This window comes from Haemaphysalis longicornis, unplaced genomic scaffold, assembly GCF_048455015.1.
Source record: "Haemaphysalis longicornis isolate Haplotype H1 unplaced genomic scaffold, Haemaphysalis longicornis Haplotype H1 scaffold_3, whole genome shotgun sequence".
NCBI lineage: Eukaryota > Metazoa > Arthropoda > Arachnida > Ixodida > Ixodidae > Haemaphysalis > Haemaphysalis longicornis.
In genome coordinates this window covers 28,123,562-28,143,589 of record NW_027526335.1, presented here as the reverse complement: position 1 = coordinate 28,143,589, position 20,028 = coordinate 28,123,562, and the positions used below count along the sequence as shown (strand labels likewise).

At 48.8% G+C, this 20,028-nt stretch overlaps 1 protein-coding gene across 1 annotated transcript in view; it reads right to left on the bottom strand.

The window, feature by feature from the left end:
• LOC144174193 (polyunsaturated fatty acid 5-lipoxygenase-like) overlaps positions 1 to 11,571 on the bottom strand; it is a 72,532-nt gene extending 60,961 nt beyond the window's left edge. Inside the window, exon 1 of the mRNA XM_077702729.1 lies at positions 11,532 to 11,571. The gene's annotated coding sequence lies outside the window, so the exon portion shown is untranslated. The remainder of the gene's footprint in view (positions 1 to 11,531) is intronic.
• Between the last annotated feature and the right edge of the window lie 8,457 nt (positions 11,572 to 20,028).

Sequence of the window (20,028 nt, the reverse complement as noted above, 5' to 3'; positions counted from 1 at the left end):
AAAACCGGTAAGCCAATCATGGCCGCGGAGTAGGCTGACGTAGCCGGAAACGAAACGTTTCTTTACATCCGGTATGCAAACGCTGTGGGCGGGCGGGCGAGCGCCGCCACCGCCGCTGGCTCGCTCGGCCAGGCGCTTGGCCCGCTATCGCTGTACCCGCCCCGGTCGGGCCGGCAAGCAACTTCCCGTGTGCATCGGTTCTTTGGTCAGTGGCTTCAGCGTACGCGTGCACTAATCAACGAATAGCGTGGAACTCATCAGTGTGGAGAAGCGTGTATGGATTGTAAATAGAGCTAGGTGGACAGCGAGACGGTAGGTTGACTTGCAGCCTCTTCGTCTATCGGCGACTGGTAAACACGCGTAGAGTTCGGAGGCGTCAGAACGTTGCGCCTGTGAAAAGAAGCGACATTTGTGGGGCCGTGATGCGGGTGTTGTGGCGTGAAAGCAAGCGTGTGCATTTCTTCGTGCAATAATATGTTGAAAAGAGCCTTCGTGAGTTTGTTATTTTCTGCTCCTCCCGCAACCCGCAAATGCTTTCGGCATTGCTCCAGGTTAGTAGCATGTGTTTTAGTTTGATTTCTACCTGCTTTTGTCGCGTATTCTTTGACTTTGAATGGTTGACGCACCAACGAGGTCGTATGTACAAGTCGGGAAGCAGCTGCGCTGAACGCAGTCGCATCATCGCTCATCGCAAGTGCGAACACCACCTCAAGGCCTCATCGCGCGACTCGCGCCGTCGCGCGACGAGACAAATCACCAGTGGGAATGTGCCTTTAAGCGGGTGCATTAGCCCTTCTCACGCCCGATTCCTGGCCAATCCCCCACGTGGGTATGTTTCATGTCAGCAGGAACATCTCCCCCCGTTGCTAGGGAAGACGAGGAGCTGTTGCTATGCAGCTGTTGCTATGCGGACGACGGCGCAGCTGTTGCTATGCGGACGACGGCGGCGGACGATTCAGGCTCGCTTAAGAAGTGCATTCGCACTTAAAACTCAGTTGTAGACGAGCGCCAGAGAAAGAGGGTCTGATGCCGGCCAGGGAGACCATTTTAAAGGGACACTGAAGTGAATTTGTCAAGCTCCCGGTTTTGCTTGCACTGCGGAGACTGGCTCAAATTACCACACTTTTCGTCGTTTATCCGGTTGATAAGTCGTTAATTATTTTATAAAGCGGGAAAGAAGAAAAACTACCATGCGCGGTCTGTGGCGGCCGCACCAACTAAAGCGGTGACGCCGCGAGGAGATGGCACCGTGATTGGACGATGTCCGAGGTTAGCATTCACACAAGTTTCGGTTTCGGTTCTGTAAAACAACATGTTTGACATCCGACGGCATCGTTGGATGGGCCTTTTCGATATCTCAGTAATCGCCGTACCGCCCTTCTGCCATATTGTCGGCTGTAAAATGCCTGAGATAAGCTTCCCAGGACGGCTTGGAATCGTATAAATCACTAGCCGAGGCCTACGCAGTGGACACCGTGGCAGTGGATGACGCCCTCCACGTCATTGCTGACGCTCAAATGCCATGCGGTTTTCCCTCATATTCGGAGCTTGCCTCACTCATGCCTGTATCGTAAAAAAGCGTGTTCGCAATAGGCCAAGGGTGTGCTGATTCAGGCCATTGCCCACTGCCCGCAAGCAGCAGCACGCTAACGAGAACTCGCTAGAGCGTCAGTTGCGGTCTGCGCTCGTTCTGCAAACTCGCTCGTGGAACAGAGAACGTTACGGCCCAAAAATGGTGAACTCAGTTTAGAAAACATCGGCCGAAAACGAAAAAATCAACTGGCAAAAAAACAAAAAACAACGATGCACCCTTGGGGATTCGAACTTGCGACTTGCAAAACGTCAACCTAGCGCCTTAGATCACTCGGCCACAGGCCAGACCTGCCGAGGCTGGATATATAAGGTATATAATGTATAACCAGTTTACAGTTTTATTTAGCCTTATCATTTAAAGTACTTTAGCTGACTATTTGTCCTATTTGTCGTATAGCGCCCGTGCAGTAAGCGTCCCCTAACCTTCCACAATATCTCACGTCTAGCAATTGCATTTCTTGGACGGAAAAGCGTTCGCAGATGTGCGGTCGTGCTGCTGACCGCTGTGCTTGTTCACCCAGCGCAAAAAAGTGCTTCCTGCTCCCTAGTTTCGCGCTGTACAGTAAAAGTTTCAATTGATTTTATTTTCTTAGTGCCAATATTGACTTTGTTGACTCTTCTCCCACCTTCAAGTGGCCTTAGATTTTCCTACTAGCGTAAAGTCAGCGAAGCGTCGCATGTGCCCTTGTGCAGCGCTTGTGTGAGGCGGCCTTGACTGGACTTGGAGCTAGATACAGTGTACTACAAACTAACAAAGTAAAGAAAGGCACATTCTTTCATTCACAAACGTGTGGTGGCTTAGTTTCAATTTAGCGAGCCAATTGCGACGACCCGTCGGCGGCCGGCGGTCTAAATGCAGTGCCAACTGACTCGATCGGAAGGTCGGCGAACCGTGCAGTAGCGCAGCCAATTGCCTGCTCGTCTCCTCGTGACGTCACGCGAAAACGCCACAAAAAATGGGCGAGGGTGCAGAGAGGAGGACAGCATTTTCAAACTGCTTTTTCTACTAAATAAATCTGCGTAAACGCGCTCAGAGTGGTCGAAACATGGCCTATGGACTCCGGACTACAATTTGCGCTAGTAATCCCGCAATGTTTACAAATCACTTCAGTGCCCCTTTAAAGCGAACCTTTCTCACTCTCCCCCATCCAACGGTTCTTTCGTGGCATGTGGGACAAAAAACTCCCAACGCGTCGAAGGTGGTGTGAGAGGGGAAGTGGCGGGGAGGGGGCGGAGTGTTTCACTCACGGAGAGCACGAGAGATGGCGCGGTGCATTTACCCAGCGTTGCCCGCACAGAAAGACCTGCTCGCCGGCGGCGGCGGCGACGCCGGTACGACTTTGTCGTCTGCTTTAGCCAGGGTTGTTTAGGGCCTGTTTTCGCGTCGGTTGCGCGGTACCGTCGCACGGCTTGATTACCTTGTTCGACAGCACCCAGCACATCCTGGGTCACCCGCCCCCGATGGTGTCAATCGGTCGTACAGCAAACATTCGTTAAGAATTAGTTTGCAGGGCGAGAAAATAAAATGTAGAGACCACATACAGAGGTCTCGCCGCTACAGAAACGCTACCTTTTGCGCACTGCTTACCACGAATGGGACTCCGTTTTCTAAATTGGTGATGACCAATTCGGTTGTGTTTTAAGACGTATTACAAATGGCGAAAAAAGCTACTGGTTCTGATAAATAGCGATTATAAAGGTTTCCTCAGCTCAGTGTTGTACACGTTCCTCTAAAATAGGAACAAAAGCTCGTTCCTCGTTCCTTCCCAATTTTGAAACGAGTTCCCGTTACAAGTTCCTTTATTGCGAAAGGAACGCGTTCCAGTTCCATTTCGAAAATTGGAACGTGTCGTTACATTAACGTTACAATTAGGTTTTTAAATTAAAATATACTGCCGGATAATCCGGGGGCGAAATTAAGTGAGAAATTTAAAACTCACATGGAACTAAGTATGTTATACGTACATTAACCCCGCCGGCAGAAGATTATATGGAGGTAAAAATAATCAAAAGAAAATCTCCTAGGTGAATTTTTTCGGGGAGCACCGGACAAACTACAGACGGCTCTAGGACATTTCTGTGCAGGATGTTTCGGTGCGGAAATTTCGGTGCACGGACATTTCAGTGCGCAAACGTTTCGGCGACCAAATTATCTGGTGCTTGCCTGTTTGCGACAACCGTTATATTTTTATTTCTGCTTAACGTGGGTTATGGACAACGATCTGGAGCAGTGAATTTATTTTTTGATTGATGCCATGTTTGATCTCTGCCAGGTATTTTTAGAAATTCTACATTTATATATTTTTGTTTAATACCTATTCCTGGGGACACCTGTTATGCAGCCGATTGAATTCTTTGGCACACGTTTTATTATTTAGTTTACGACAGGTTGTTAATTTAATTCGCTCTTTTTTAGCTAAGACAACTGACCGGTATTTACGATGGTCCGACGCCTTTTTTTATATTACACACCCTCAAATTACATAAATTACATGCACACTCTCAATATCCAAAACGTAACAAACATTAGCTAGCCCCCCAAAATCCAGAAAACCTTATGAAGGGTATTACGTGGGCTGGGCTGCTTTGATAAAATGAATTTGCGAACACTGGTCTAGGATATTGTTGTGGAGGAAGAACGGGCCTTTTGAAAACAGCCGCAGCTTTTAATGTCCTAAATATTGATTAAGCGCGTACGGGTTGTGCATACAAATTCCACCCATCCTGTTCGGGAAAACCAACCTTCGTTGTATGTTTACATGTCAACATTCACCACATTTTAATTCTTTGTCCTAGCGCCCCCTCCCCCCCTGCACGCTCGAATCTCGACCAGATTTCTTTTTCAGTCATATTATTTTCGGTTTCCCCTGAAAATCCTACAGGCGTGGCGGAGTTCACGGTCTCCGAAGCCTCACCAGAGTGATACAGGAAAAAGCTTTACATTCACCAGGAGCTCACGAAACCTCTATAATGCGCAACAAAAAGCCACCCATAAAGCTGCTGAGACTCACGAAACCTCTATAATGCGCAACAAAAAGCCACCCATAAAGCTGCTGAGAACACAATGTCCACTATCGTTTGCTGGCTGCGCCCTTCCGCGCGTCGCGGTCATACCCATGGCGCCCCCACTCCAGGAATCGCTCTTTCTTCGCCTTCAGTCTCCCCATTGTGAATTAACTCTTCAAGTAGCGCATATCATGGACACCTCAGGCCTACATTGATTTCTCCCTTTATAAGGAGCAAAAAAAATGAATAGGCTAGTGTGACGAGAGCGGCAACAGTCATCTTCAAGTTTTCGAAGTCCAGTTGACGCAATGGTGAACCACAAGTGACACCCCTCTCTCTCTACCAAGGGGGCTGGTAGTCGGGGGGCTCAGCCTTCCCCTCCCCTAGGTAACGCCACCGTAAGTGCGATCGTTGGTTGTTTAGTCTTAAGTAGAACCGACACCGAATGCAACGAATACGAGATTGATTGAAAATATAATTAAAAAGGAATGCACACGCGCTTAGTCTACCTCGTTTTTCTGTTATGTTTCTGTTGCTGGGGGGGGGGGGGGGGTAGGATGGACTAAAAGCAGCAGCGTCTTGCACCGTTAGGTGAAGTGAAAGCCAAGCGCTTTGGTAACACTTAAAGTAGTAGGGTTGTTCACATGAATGTTAAAACAAAAGAAAAAAATTGGCCGCGTATCTGCTCCTTTCGTTGCAAATGTCGTCAAAAAACGATAGTCTTTATCGGCTATTGCGAAGTAAATGCCTCCCTTCGCTTTGCCGCTCACCTCTCATGTTGTTCCTCTTGCGTCGCGCTCCTCCCAAGGCAAAGACGCCAAAGGTTTGCTTAAATCATTTTAAATTTCCCGCGTTCCACTGCTCCAAACCGGGTGTCTCGATGCGAACGCTGCTGTACGGCGGAGACGCGCGTTAATCGAGGCGCCCTACTTCAACGTTTATAGAACCGCGTTTCCCTACTCCACGTGCGTTGCAAGCAGAACGTGGAACCTATCTAGTGGAACCTTGCGTAACTGTTGCCGGTTGATTTCTTAAAATGGCGCAAGAAGCTATAGTGGCGCGGGCGACAGTAGGCGACGGCGAAGTGAATTCTTTTTCTGCAGTTGATGAAGTATTTAATTTCGCAAAAGCAAGCTTGTTTGATTTTTTTATAAAGGAACACTGCAAATATCACTTCTGTATTGATTTGCTGTCTCATATTTGCGTAATGTCTTGTTCTTCTTCAACAATGTCGACAAGTATGAACCTTACACCGGACATAGACGGGTAGATTTAGCTGTGACTATATAAGACTAATGGGCAGGCATTGTTTTGCTTTGGCCGGGTGGCTGAATCGAGTCACAGACAGACAGACGGACAGACATACAGACATACAGACATACAGACAGACCGAAATTTCTGGGTTTAAGGAGCCCAAGAAAGACTATCGTCTTTAAAAAAAGTTGAACGGATGCAAATTAACAACGTTGGGTTTTACGTGGCAATGCTCCGCCAGGGTTTAGCGGTCGTTTTCACGCACGGCGGCGCAAGCAGAAGTCTCGAACGTAAAATCATATCAAGTCACGAAATTATAATATTAAAGCTAAAATGTTCAAAGAATGCCCGGGACATCCCGTGGCTCTAAATGTCTGGGCCAAGACGTCGTGCACCAAAATGTCCGTGCACAGAAATGTCCGCATCGAAACGTCCTGCACCTAAATGTCCGACACCGAAGTCTCCGGATCCCGTATTAGACAATCTTTCCCCGCCAGAGACCAATTCTATCGGCCAGACGCGCGTCCTGGCCTCCCCAGGCAAACGATGAAAGGTGAAAAGCATTCTCGCGGCTACTCTATTCACCCGACGGACGCCGCGTAAGTTCAACCAGCATGAAAGCAAGTACAAGCTGCGGCGTGCTGCGTGGTTATTCTTCTGCCTTTGACCTTCGAGGAAGCACTTACGGCTGAAGGGCGGTCAAATTGACCAGCTTTTAGGAAGAGAAACGCAGTAGCGATTTGTGGATTTTTGTACTCGAGCCTTCGCATCAAAAACAGCCAAATTCTAGCGATGTAACGGCAGGAACGCCGTTCCTGCCGTTCCTTCAAAAACCTAACGAGTTACCGTTACAGTTCCACCGACCCTTAATCGAACGGTGGCGTTCCTCCGTTCCTCCAAAAAGGAACTAGTTCCAGGAACGCCGTTCCTTGTAACGCCGTTCCGTACAACACTGCCTCAGCTTTCTCGCAACTTACAAAACTAACTAGTTTAAATCGTTTTAAATGGGAATCAATAAGCTAGCTCACAAGCCGAATTGTTTCGGTGTCTGCGCTTGTGGCGCGCTGTGGTGTAGCCCATAGCTAGCCCATCAGGGTGGATACGTTCCACTATCTCACCCTTCGAAAGACGCTCCTCTCCGTTTTATTTCTCCCGACTCACGGCGGGCTACAGCGGCGGCATCCGCCGCTCTTGCCCGGCCGTGGCCGACGCTGCTACTGCGTTCGGGACGCCGCCCCCACAAATTCCAGGTAATGGCTGGCAGAATTTCTGGTTTCACTCATTCTAGAGCCACGTGTGTGAATTTAAGTGACGTCACATGGGCAATTGTTGTGGGTGTCGTTTAAAGCTTTGCTTTTCCAACCACCTTCACAGTGTGGATTAAAACCAATTTTTTTTTTTTTTTTTTTGATGGCGGTACAATGGAAAAATGGCTGTGTCGAAATTTAGGCGGCTTTAAGATCGCCAGGTGGTCAAAATTAATCCGGATCCTTCCACTACGGCGTGCCTCATAGCATACGTGCGGCTATACGGCGCGGCCCTATTGCTTTTTCTGTTACAAGCAAGTGTCTTGCGCACTGTACGCCCCAACGCGTAACCAGTGTCGTTGAATTGCTTCCTTCTTCGTCTTCTCTCATTATTGTTATTGAAATATTATCATTTACTATACATTATTCTCGCTGTTCGGTTCATCATGCACCGCCCTGTACACGTACTCTCCGAAATATTCCTCGGTTGTCTGGAACGGCAAGAGCACACCGAGCAGAACGGCTTTTGAAAAATGCAAAGCAAGTTGTCCTTGATCCTTAGACATCATGCGCTTCCCTCGCAAACCTCGCACTGAATCAGGACCGTTGTACACGGGAGTGCTGCTTTGTTTACGCGGTAGGCACGGTAAAGCTAACCTTATGCTAAGCTAACAGGAAACATAGCTGTGCTGAGGGTTTTTCTAACGCGCAGCTAACAGATTATCTTCATTCTGCTTACTTAAGCTACAAACGAATTATTTTCCTGACCCTACGTGGCTTCCCGCTTTCTTCTCAACAATGTAAGCATTTACTTGCCCTCACTGTGGATAGCCCTCGACGCTACATCACATGGTCTGAGCTTGTCCACTCAATAATAAAAAAAATCACGCATCTCCACGAAGTGAATCATGACGAGTGGGCGAAGGGCTGGGGATCGTTCTTACCGTGAATCACCCGTGGCATTGCCCACTCCCGCATGCAATTGAGTGATAACGCGTGTGTACAGTATATACAATTGCAATCCAATCCAATCCGATACAATTCAATGTAATCCAATCCAATCCAATGCTCCTCGCGCATGCGGACAAAGCGAGGTCCTAAGGTGCTTCGCCCCTAATATGGGAACTGCACCAATTGGACTCTTGAGCAGCAAATCCAGCCGACTCTTATCCTGATCGGTGGTTCCCGTAAGCAGAGAGAGCGAAGACCGCAGCAAAATGTACTCGGATCCTGGACCGGATCGAGCGCTCTACTCACAGCGTTATCATCTCACTACAACAAAAGTTTTTCATTTCTTCTGTTTATCCACAATGGGCGAAAGTGGGACCGCGTTCCACGGTGGCTCGCTTACCGCTTCCTTGCATGCTTCCCCTGAAAGGCGATTTTAAGTGCGAATGCACTTTATAAGCGACCCCAAACCATCCACCGCCGGCGTCGGCGGCGGCGTCGGCGTCCGCAGTGCTCCTCTATAAAGAAACAGCATCCGGCGCCAGGTTTCGATCCGCGGACTTTGCGGCCGCAGCGCGACGCTCTACCGACCAAGCCACGGACGCGACGTGATATCAGCGTTAGTGACGCGCCTTATATCTTTAACGCATTCAAACTACGTCGTCAGCGGCGTGCGTTGGCGACTCAGCGGCGTTATAGCGGCTTGATAACTGCGTGGTGTACACGTGATACTACAAACCCGATGGAAGAGATGGAAGAGAAGGCGGCGAGGCGGTGGGCTGCGGGGGCCGAGCGCAAGCGCCGCAAGCGGGCCGACAACCGTGCATTCGCACTTTCACATTCTCCCCCTCGGGGAAATGCGGGGGAATTTTTGCCTTTCCTGCCCTCGACGGCTTCCTCACGAAAAGGTGGACTGAAATTTGTTTTTATTAACATTTGCTAACCTGGTTTCTGCTCTTGCATAACTCACTCGAGAGATATTTCATTAAAATGAGAGATATTTCATTAAGGCTAGACAGGATTTAATTGTCACTTAAAACTGTCTAACAGACAGCAATGGTTGTCAAACAGATTGACGTGAAAGTGACAGCCCTTGACAAAACAGTGCAAATCCTACAAAACAAGCTCGCTGACCTACAAGATCGCAATAGACGAAACAACATCCTTCTTTACGGGCTTGACGAAAAAGACAATGAAACGAATGACGATCTAGAGGCAGCCGTAGTACAAGGTGCGTTTAATGCTGTCTTAGGTGTGAACATACGCTCGGCTGAAAGAATCCACCAAATCGGACGCAAGAGACCTGATAAAGCTAGACCGGTGATAGTTAAATTATTCGATCACCGCGAAAAAATGGATGTCTTTTCAAACTGCTCGAAGTTAAAAGGCACGAAGGTTTATATCTCGGAAGATTACTCCGTGGCCACAAGGCAGAAGCGCAAACAGCTATGGGACAGCACCACAGAACTGAGGACCGGAGACAAGCCGAAACTGATTTACGGTAAAATTAAAACCAGCTCTACCTCGGGGATGATGCTCAAAATAAGCAAGTCTCCACGGGAAAGCAGGGCAGCACACAAAGTTATAACAATTAAACCGAGACATCAGTTGGGAAGCGAGTGTATTGCTTAAACATGAATGCTCGCAGTATAGTAAAGAAGACGCCAGAACTAGAAAGTATAGCCATAACATGTGCCCCCATCTGATAATAATCATGGAAACTTGGCTTTACAGCGATATTAGCGGTGATGAAATTGATTGATTGTAGGGTTTAACGCGCCGGCGCAGTGTAGGCGATGAGGCGCGCCGTAGTGGAGGGCTCCGGACTAATTTTCACCACCTTGGGATGTTTAACGTGCGCCGAAATCTGGTACACACGGGCGTTTTTGCTTTTCGCCTCCATCAGAAAAGTGGCCGCCGCGGCCGGGAATCGAACCCGCGACCTCGTGCTCAGCAGCGCAACGGCGATGATGAAATTGCACCACCAGTTTACAAGGCTCACCGCAAAGAAACGGTCATGGAGGGGGTGTTTGTACCATGGCAAAATACAGGCAAATAAAAACGAGCATATTGAACATGTTACTCGGCGATTAACACGTGCGCAACATTCCAAAAAGATTGGGGAATTCTCGTACAGGGTCTTCTAAACATTCGTTCTACCCACGTACTATCCGCGAATGGAATAGGCTGCCTGCGGAAATTGTAGAGCGCGATAATGTACAATCATTTATGTTCGCAATCAACAACCACAGGCAGTCCGACATTCCCCCTGTATCCGTTTGGCTGCGCCTGTTTAAATGCTTTCCTTGTTAAGTGGTTCATTCTAAATGATTTGGATTTGCGTTTTCCACTTGATGCTTCCCTGTGTGATCTGCATGTTCATTTGATGTTATACCGAGAGAGAGAAAGCTCTTTATTAGAGGAAAGCAGAGAGGTTTGCCGGCATGTTAACGCCGACATGCTACTCTGCGGGGTACGGGAGTAGGGAATAAAGTTGCAATAGGAAGAAAGGCGGAAGGGACAGAAGAAAGAAGAAAAAAAGAAGTAAAAAAAAAGGAGGTAGCGTGTGCGTTGGGGACCGTCAGTGCGACACGTGAAAAGTCTATGGACGGTTGTACAGTGCAAGGATGCTCTGGTCCTATATCAGCTCAGCGACGCCGATGTCATTGAGGTATTCAAATAATGCGGTTAGCACTTTACGCTGAGAGGAGGGAGATGGCCATGGACCCAGAAGTGCTTTTAAAGTCAAGAAACTGTGGTTGAGGCACTCGATCTTCTGTGCGAGGTTGTTCCTTACTTGACAGTATACCGAGCTACAAAGTTGTCGCCTTTGAAGTTCCCCGTTTCTGCGTTTTTTGTTGCTGTTTTATTAGATGCGACGCTGAAAGCATCTCTTGTCGGCGGCCCTGTCCTTCCTGCGTGCGTCCGTCGTCGTCGTCGGCGTTCGCACTCTCCTCCGCTCACCCCCTCTCCTATCCGATAGCGAACACTCTCTCGCGAGGGGCATTGGATTGGATTCGATTGGCTTGGCTTGGCTTGGCTTGGATTGGATTGGATTCGATTAAAGTGGAGTGTGTTGGATTGTGTTGCGTCATAGCCGCGGCAGGCTCACTGCCGCCGGCGCGTGCCGAGGTGAGAGCGAACACTCTCTCTCAACATCTGCGGGTGTGCGGCCCAGCGCGCTCTCACTCCGCCGGTGGGCGGCGCTGCGCGCGGTGCTGCGCATGTGCAGTACTCTCTCTCTCCGCGGTCTCCTCTCCTTCGGGCGCGCTGCGCATATAACCGGTGTGCCGCTCTCCGGCGGCTTTTCGGTCGACGGTTGCTCTTCGCTTGCGCTTGAACCACCCCATCAGCGTCGCATCACACCAGGGTTCCCGCGAGGGGAGGTGGGCGTAATGTTTTTTTGCCAAGCGAATAAAATGTGTTCTTTTGTTTTTTCTATATGCATTATTTCGCACAGTTGTATAAAACTACTCGTGTTACCCTTTTTTTGTGTCGATTATGTTCGTCCGCTCCTGCCTAGGGCTTCTTAAGTGAAGCTGGAAGTAACCTGTAAATAAATAAATAAATAAATAAAATAACTTCTTTCTGTCATAGTTATAACATAAAGCTTTATTTGCTTCAGTGGCCTAATAGCATCATGCGAAACATTCTCTGGAAACAAAATAAGAAAGTTATTCATCTCTGTCAATTAAGCACCGTTGCACTCGGCAATGATTCATTCATTCATTCATTCATTCATTCATTCATTCAGATTTATTCACTTTTGTGTACATAGCTTTTTTCTCTGGCCAGCCTAAGCACTAAATGCTTGTTGGCTTTCCAGGAAGTCGGTGTAAACATACACAAAAGAGAATAAGCACACTCACAAATTTTCACGTGACAAATACGTCTTGCTTGAAAATCACATAGCAGAATTATGCATTGAAACTATATTAGGTAGCAAGAACTATGCCAGGTTGTACTCGGGGATTGTGGTGTGGAGAACGTGCAAACAACTCGCGAAATTGCGTTGTTATTTTAATTTCGAGTTCGGTTCACACTGAAACTGAAAATGTTGATTGCCAGCTTCAGACAAACTATGTACACACGGTACACTCTCTCCATGTACCCCACCCTCTACAGTGCTTCCTGTTTTTCTGTCCCCAACCCTGTACCACTAGGTATGGGAGTGTCGGACAACCCATCCCTTTATCCCTATCCCCAACTCCACCTACGAGCACAGGGCGAGCCAGTTGGCCAGCACCGACCCTTCTGTCCAGCGTACCCTGGTGGAGAGGGCCTGGGAAGCCAGCGCGGACCAGGGCTTTCCGGGCCCTCCACCGGGTGGGCGTCCAACCAAACCATCAGCGCCTGAAGCTCGTGAAAATAAAATTTATTCTCTCACACTCTCTTACGATTTCTTGCATTGCAAAAACAGGATCCGAGGTCTGATGCCGCTGTTTCACCTAAGTGGCCATTCTGTTTGTGCGATGTTCCGGGAAGGAGTGTTCGAAGAAAACCATTCTGGGATAAAATATGGAAACGATAAACTGCAGCCTTAGTAAAAAAGGCATAGTACTCATCATTAACACCTGTCATTCCCTCTTTTATGCAGTTCTTTCTTCAAACCCTTCATGCTTGGCTGGCAACAATTAAAATGAAGTAGTTATAAATGAAAGGTAGCGTTGGAATAGTGCCCTTTTTTTTTTAGGGGGTGGGAGGGGTTGTATTTTTTATTCCGAAGTGAAAACGCTGCCGCAACGATGCAGAGCTTTCTGCCAACCAAGAAGCTTTCGATCTTGTCGCCATCCACTCGCCATCGACATTACGAGAGCGCCAGCAACATGGCGCCGTAAGGCGCTTCCGGCCACGACTGCTTCCAGCATCAACTTCGGCCTCTCGTCACATTATCACGTCAGTGCCGCACCAAATTACTTCAACCATGAATCCCAGCCCCGGATTTGAAATCACCTCGAGGAACCAGGCCGGCACTGCAAACGGCAGTGCCAGTAGGCTGAGACGAAGCCCGCCTGATGTCAACCCGGCCTACCGGACCTTTGTCGCAAGTGCCGCCCCGGTGATGATACCGCGAAAGCCACCGCAGCCCGATCAGAGAGCGCGGAGGCCCGAGCTACTGCGACGCCCGTCTTCTGCCCCCGTTGCGCGCGAGGTGCTGACTGATGCACTAGAATGTCACTGCTGCACTCGCGTTGTCTACGATGCCTGGAAGGGCGTTCGCTGTCTGCACATTATCTGCACCGACTGCATGCTGAAGACTTCGCGAGAACTGGTCCATTGTCAGCTCTGTATTGTCATGTGCGGCCAAGACGGCCATCACAACGCGTGCGTTGTGTGCTACGGGTGTGAGCTCCTGTGTCGCTGCCCAGAGAGACTGGGACGGGCCATGCATTATCAGGCGGCATCTGTGTTAACCAAAGGCAGAAAGCCGTTAGAGTTCTACGAGCGCGTCTCCAGGGCTCTACACTCGGTCGTCGCCCGGAATCCGAACTTGCAAGGCAACGTTGGCGATGTTCCAAGGACGGCACATCCACGCAAAACAAACCTGGAAAGGGAAGAAAAACCGGCCAGGGACGTCGAGGAAAAGTTGCGCAAGTTGACCACCAAGCAACTTAAGATGGAAGGAAGACTGAGGCATCTTGAAGCAGGCTTTGAAAGGCTCCAGAGAAAAGTCGACGATCTTGCCAGCGCACCGCCAGCGCAAGCGCTCTTTCAGCACAGCCAAGAACAGCAAATGTTTGGAGGTATAGTCCAGGGAGAGTTTGCAGGAACTCGTCCGGACCAACAGGCCGTACAAAGAGAAGCTGCTTGGGAAGTTGGGTCACAGCCGTACGTCAATTTCAACCAGCAGATGTCACAGGCCTTCTATCAATCAGCTACGAACGGGATCAGCTACGAACGGGGTCGTCGTCTACAACCGAACGACCTTGAACCGTTGCCGTTGTTAGGAATGATCACGCAAGCAGTAGAAGGAGGTTTTCCTCGAGACGCCGGAGGACCACTGAGGCCAGCAATAGTCGCCGTCGTTTCAATGAGGAAAAGCCCGGATGGCGGACCACTCGTCAATACGAGCCTTCGAAAGGACACGGAAGACGACGAAGGAGGGGCTGAGGAATCTATAATTATACGAGAGGTTTCTGAGCAAGATGATGAGGAAAAAGACCAACAGGAACCCGAAAATAATGAAAAGCAAAAGTATCGCGCTGAGCCGAAATTAGAACCGGGCAAAAGCGATACGCAGAAATCACCTTCTCCACCTTTGAAGGGTACGGGCACAATTAGGCCGCAAAAAAAGGACGCTGAAACATCGGTTCGGATGGGAAATCTCGTTTATGAGCTTTCACGGTTGTACGACAAGGTGGAGATGCTTGAACTTGACAACGCTAGGCTGAGGGACGACTACATAAACCTGCAAAAAGCAAACGCTAAGATGCGAGACGTTGTGAGAGACCTCCAAAGCGAGCAAGCTCGTTTTAAGGAACTTTCCCTCGAACAGGTCTTGCAACCCCCATTGGCCTCGCAGCCGTTGATTTCAGCGCCGCAACAAGCCATGAGCATGCAATGCGGCCAAGGAGGTTATTCGGTTGTAGGCATTCAGGTTGCCAATGACGCCATTGCTGAATCCTCTGGCAGTAGCGAGTCGGGAAGTTCCAGCAGCCGCAGCACATCAGACCCTTCTAGTACAACGAAACCAATGCGAGGGAAGAGTGCGGGTGTAAACGAAGAGATAAACATCGTGGTGCAAAGCCTTCCGTCCGGTGGCCTTTCCCTACGGAACGAGCTGACCCCGGGCGCGACCCCTTATTTTCCACAAATGCCGATGCCGGCACTGGCGGGCACGGCAAGGTTTACGCCGGTGGTCAGTCAGCAAAAAAGAACAACTTCGTGGCCAAGCTACCACGTGGAAGAGAAGGCGAGTGTCTCTGAGCATGAGTCGTACAAAAAACAAATAGACGACATAATGGACTGGTACAACACCTGCAGGCGCAGGGAAGCCTTCCTGGAAGCGACAACGTTCTCATACCTAAAACAGGCTCTCGGTAAAAGCTGCCACTTCCTCGACTATGGTTGCCCGTATCAATGGGATATCCCCGGGTGCCTAAAGCTGAACAGGGGAAAGTCATGCCTCAGCGACTTCAGGGTGTTCAGCGGGCCAATCATCGACATGGACTCGAGAGGTCTTGTTCGGTTCGTCATCGACCCGTTGCCATCGTCGCTTTGCGTGTACGTTGAGATTTTAATCTCGGCTAAGCCACAACGTGGCAACGGATACCTGCTAAAAATTCGGGATGCCAACTCAAAGAAGGACTTGCACTGCAGGCGATACGACTCGGAAGATATGTTTGGGTTCAGGGGAGTTTTTTCCTACCCTGGAACACCCTGTCTGGGATTTTTCTCTATAATGATCAGGATAAACCATAAGGATCTTACCCCTGAATTTCAGAATAATGACAGGCTGCTTATAGATATGGAAAAAGCCCCTTACCATTAATAAATTTCAGATTGTTCATGGTAAGGATACCTGCTGTTCATGGTCTGTGCGAGGACGAAGTAGCTGGTTTATTGTGTTTTTGGAGATGGAAAAAGAGTAAACTTTTTTCACTTAATGGGGAGGGGGAAAATATTCCACAACATTATTGTTTTACATTTGGGGGCACTACTAATACTAACAGTAGTAGTAGTAAAAGTGGTAGTAGCAGTAGCAATAGTGTATAGACGCAGTAGTGGTAGTGCAGTAGCAGCAGCAGCAGTAGTAGTAGTAGTAATAGTACTAACTGCAAAAGTAGTAGTAGCAATAGTAGTAGTATTAGCAGCAGCAGTAATAGTAGTAATACAGCTGAACTCGTAGAGAGAAAATGATAAACACGAACGCGTTAAAAAATTTTTTATTTGTGAGTGAAAACCTGTTAATTCGGCACCCGCTAATATTTAGGTTAATTCTAACCCAGCGTCTGGTCCCGCACAATTTCTGCATTATTCTACGGCGGAAAACTCTCATTAATGCGAACAGATCCGGCTGCGATTTCGTTAATTGGGACTCCGCATAGTTTTGGTGGGGACACAGCAGCGAATTCCGCCGAGGCCGCGCTTCAGCCTATGCGAATTCGCAGCAGAAATTAAAGGCGCACCTAAAAAAAAATTCGGGCAACTTCGCAGGCGTGGGCCGAAGACTGGACAGACCGGGAAGCTGGCGCCTTTACCTAGCGTATTCTTGGTTCGGCTGAGTTTATGCGTGGTTATGCTTGGAGAGTCGGCCAGGTGTTCTGCGTGGTGTCGTAGTTAGCCCTGCAAACTGACGATTCACCCCGGCTTTATCGGCGCGACATTCGCGATTGGACCGAAGTCGCTGTATCCGCTCTCCAGTAGGTGGTGGTGGTGGCCCGAAAAATGGCGCATACCCACTTAGGGGGATTGGCCAAGAAGAGTTATGTTTCCAATAGAATCAATCATGCGAGGCAAAATAATGGACCAGAAGAAAGAATTTGCTCTAGGTTCATGAGAGAGAGAGAAAAAAAAACAGGAAAAAAACAACAGAGAGAAGAGTAGGAAAACTATAGTAAAAGTCAGCCTAATCGGAATGTTTTTAACACTGCAGACGAGCTGTCTCCGAAATGAAGGAGTGGATGGCGTTGCACACGTGCCCATGGCATCGGCCCAGCTTAGTCCCCCCAAACAACAAAAGCACCGGTACAGTCAAAGGCAGTCTAAGACGTAGCAGGAGAATCTCCAGCAGCCTTCTCCGATGGTTAGAAAATCGGCGGCAAGAAAGAAAGAAATGCTCTTCGGATTCAATTTCTTGGCAAAAGTGGCACAAAGGGGAGGTTATCAGATTTGCCCTATATAAATAGCGATTAAGCGGCGGCACACCGCAACAAAAAGAAGTCAGCAATACTTCGCACAAGCGAGTTTGGCATAAACTTCTGTTCCAGAGGTACCTGAGGTGTTCAAGTTCAGGAGAAGTGTTCAGACCATGATCGGACGCATCTTGATTGGACAGGTATCAGCGATAACGTGCCAACAACACGCAAGAAAACGGGGGAAGAACCTCGACGACCGGTAAAGCCAAAGCTGTTTTAGCTAATATGTCAGCGGTTTCATTGAGGGCTAACCAACAGAGGCCGGGCAGCCAAACGAGCCGAATCTCCCGCACGTGAGTGGGGACGCAGGAATAAAACGTTTTGAGAATAGGATGTAAAGTTTCTGAGGAGAGAGCCATGCACACGGACAAGGCGTCGGTGAGTAACATCACGGAAGAATTCGCCGAATCAAGTTTCAGGATTGCAAAGAGTAGAGCAAGAAATTCTGCATTAAAAATGGGGATGAAATCTGGCAATCGCAATGAAAAAGACCAGTTCAATGTCGGAGAGGAAATACCCACCCCAACCTTTTCGTCTTTTTTCGAAGCGTCAGTTGCAATGACCACGTGGGGTGGGTATTCGCACTGGTGAGCCAGGAGAATGTTATTGATTATGTTAGGCGGGAGAAGCTTAGCGTTTTTCGGGAAAATATTATCAAACGAAATACTTACTACTGTGGATGGTAACTGCAAGGCGGGAACTGAAAGAAGGGTGGTATTTAATGGAGTAAGCAACGAATTGGCAAAAATTACCTGTGGGCGCCGGAGACGAGACCAATAGGAACCAAAAAACGACATTGCATGCTGGTGGAAAACAGCCTGTGGTCTGGCCAGCGGGGACTCAAAGAACTTCACGAATGCGTTCACTGTTAGGTATTTGAACCTGGAGTTCAGCGTTGGGACTCCGGTTTCTAAGTACAACACCCTAATCGGGACGTAAGTGGGCAGGCATAAGCAGCAGCGCAATGCTTGACGTTCAAGCTTCACCAAAGGCGAGAGCTTATAGTTCGCAGAGCCAGCAGAGAACAAAACGCGCCGAAATTCTAAGACTGGGCGAACGTACATGCGGTAAATCATCAAGAGTGTATCTGCTCTCAGACCTGATCGCTTGTGACTAAGACCCCTCAAAAGAGCGACAGCGCGGGAGCCTTTCGCTGCAATGTGCTCAATGTGGAGGCTCCAATTCAATTGACTGGCATATCTAACTCCTAGGTATTTTAGTGAATCAACCTGCCGAATGGATTGTTGATGATAGGATAACGAAATCGATATTGTAGTCGCGCGACGGATTTCGCACCGCGCCTCCTCTTCTTCAGGTGTGACGCTCATCTGCCAAACCACGGAGCCAGATCTGCAAGGGACAGACTAGTGTCTTACAATGACATCACACAACATTACCGCCTCTGCCGCCAGGTCTACCTTCCGGCGGAAAAAAAACCTAACTAACGAGCAAGCACACGTCTGACGCCTCCTTTTTTTTTTTTTTTTTTTGGCAGTGGCAACAGCCAGTGGACGCACTGTCTAATCAAGTTTTGGTCGCATTGCAGCCAGAGCAGATCGTCATCAGCCCAGCTGACCAGACCGCGCACGTGGCGGAGTTGCAGCACGGAAATCCCCCTTGCGCCCAGGAACTGACGTAGCGCCGGAAGTTCTTCGTTGGTGTTATGCGGCCGCCGCCAGTGCCTATAAAAGGAGTACCCACACAGGACGATGCATTTGGCAGCGGCAACAGCCAGTGACGCACTGTCTAATCAAGTTTTCGTCGCATTGCAGGTTGCCTGGTGACATTTCTTTTATTTCTTTTTTTTTCCTCACAAGAATAGATCCTTGCTGTTGCTGCTGCCAAATTTTGAAGTTTTGTGTCGCTGCCGTTTTTATTTTTATTTTTAGTTTTTATCTTGGTTGTTCAGTATTGTATAGCACTCAATTTTTTTGTGTGGAAATGACAAAACGCTTCGGCAACAGATAGGGAAATTCGAAATGACCTCCGTGAGATGCGCAATGAGTTAAAGGCAATGAAAGAAGCAATGGACCAAGTGAAGGCGTTACTTATTGTTGAGCGCACTGAACGAGAGGCTTTAAAAAAGGAAAATGACGAGCTGCGTGCGCAGTGCGCCAGGCAAGACTCTGTGATTAAGGAACTTCGTAGGAGAGTTCTACACTGTGAGCAGTATTCACTTAGGTCGTATTTGGAAATCAAAGGACGGGTAGAAACTGAAGACGAAAATATCATTGAACTCGTTGGAAAGATCGGTGGAGCGATCAAAGAATCTATTCAGCCTGCCGATATCGAAGTGTGCCACCGAGTGCCGACTCGGGAACCAGGAAAGACAAAACGTAGTTGTTCAGTTTAAGAGCAGGCAAAAGCGAGACATTGTACTTGAAAAGGCACGCACCCATCACGTTACGAACAGCGAACTTGGTCTGTCGAGTGAAGCCCAAATTTCCTTGAATGCGCATCTCTGTCCCGCTTTGAAGCGTCTTTTGTCACTTTTGTCACTGGCTATAGGAAGGAAGAGGCAGTCTCAGTGGCGCTTTGTCTGGACGCGGAACGGGAAAATATTTGCATGCCAGTCAGAAGGAAGCGGCTTAGTTCGCATCGAGACAGAGAGAGAGAGAGAGAGAGAGAGAGAGAGAGAAAACATCTCTATTTGCCCTTCTATAAAGGCTTCTGCGTTGCTGGGGGAAGGAGCTGCTGTTACCAGTCGCCCCCAAGAACTGCCTCAATGTGTTGGAGGAGGGCCTCCCAGTGCTCCTCTTCTGTCAGTCGTAATGAGGAGGTGGTCAATTGTCGGACTGAGGGTGCGTACTGGCCGGCGCTTTTCGTCCGCTTGCGGAGAGCGAGTTTGAGTTGTTTTTGGGGATCCTCTGGGGGGTCAAGCCACTCCGCCCAAGTGCCAGGAGTAGGAGAAAGGGAGTCTGACCGTGACCTGAGCAAAATCTGCTGATTTAGCGAGTAGCTCCCATTCTCCTTCTTCTTTTTCTTCTTTGTCGCATGTTTTATCATGAATATTCCTTGCCATGTGAAATTGCAGTTGCACCAAAAGCACAGAGCACTGTTTCTGCTCTTCACATTAATGCACGTTCCGCCTCGCTTAAACAAGATGAACTGACCATGTTTTT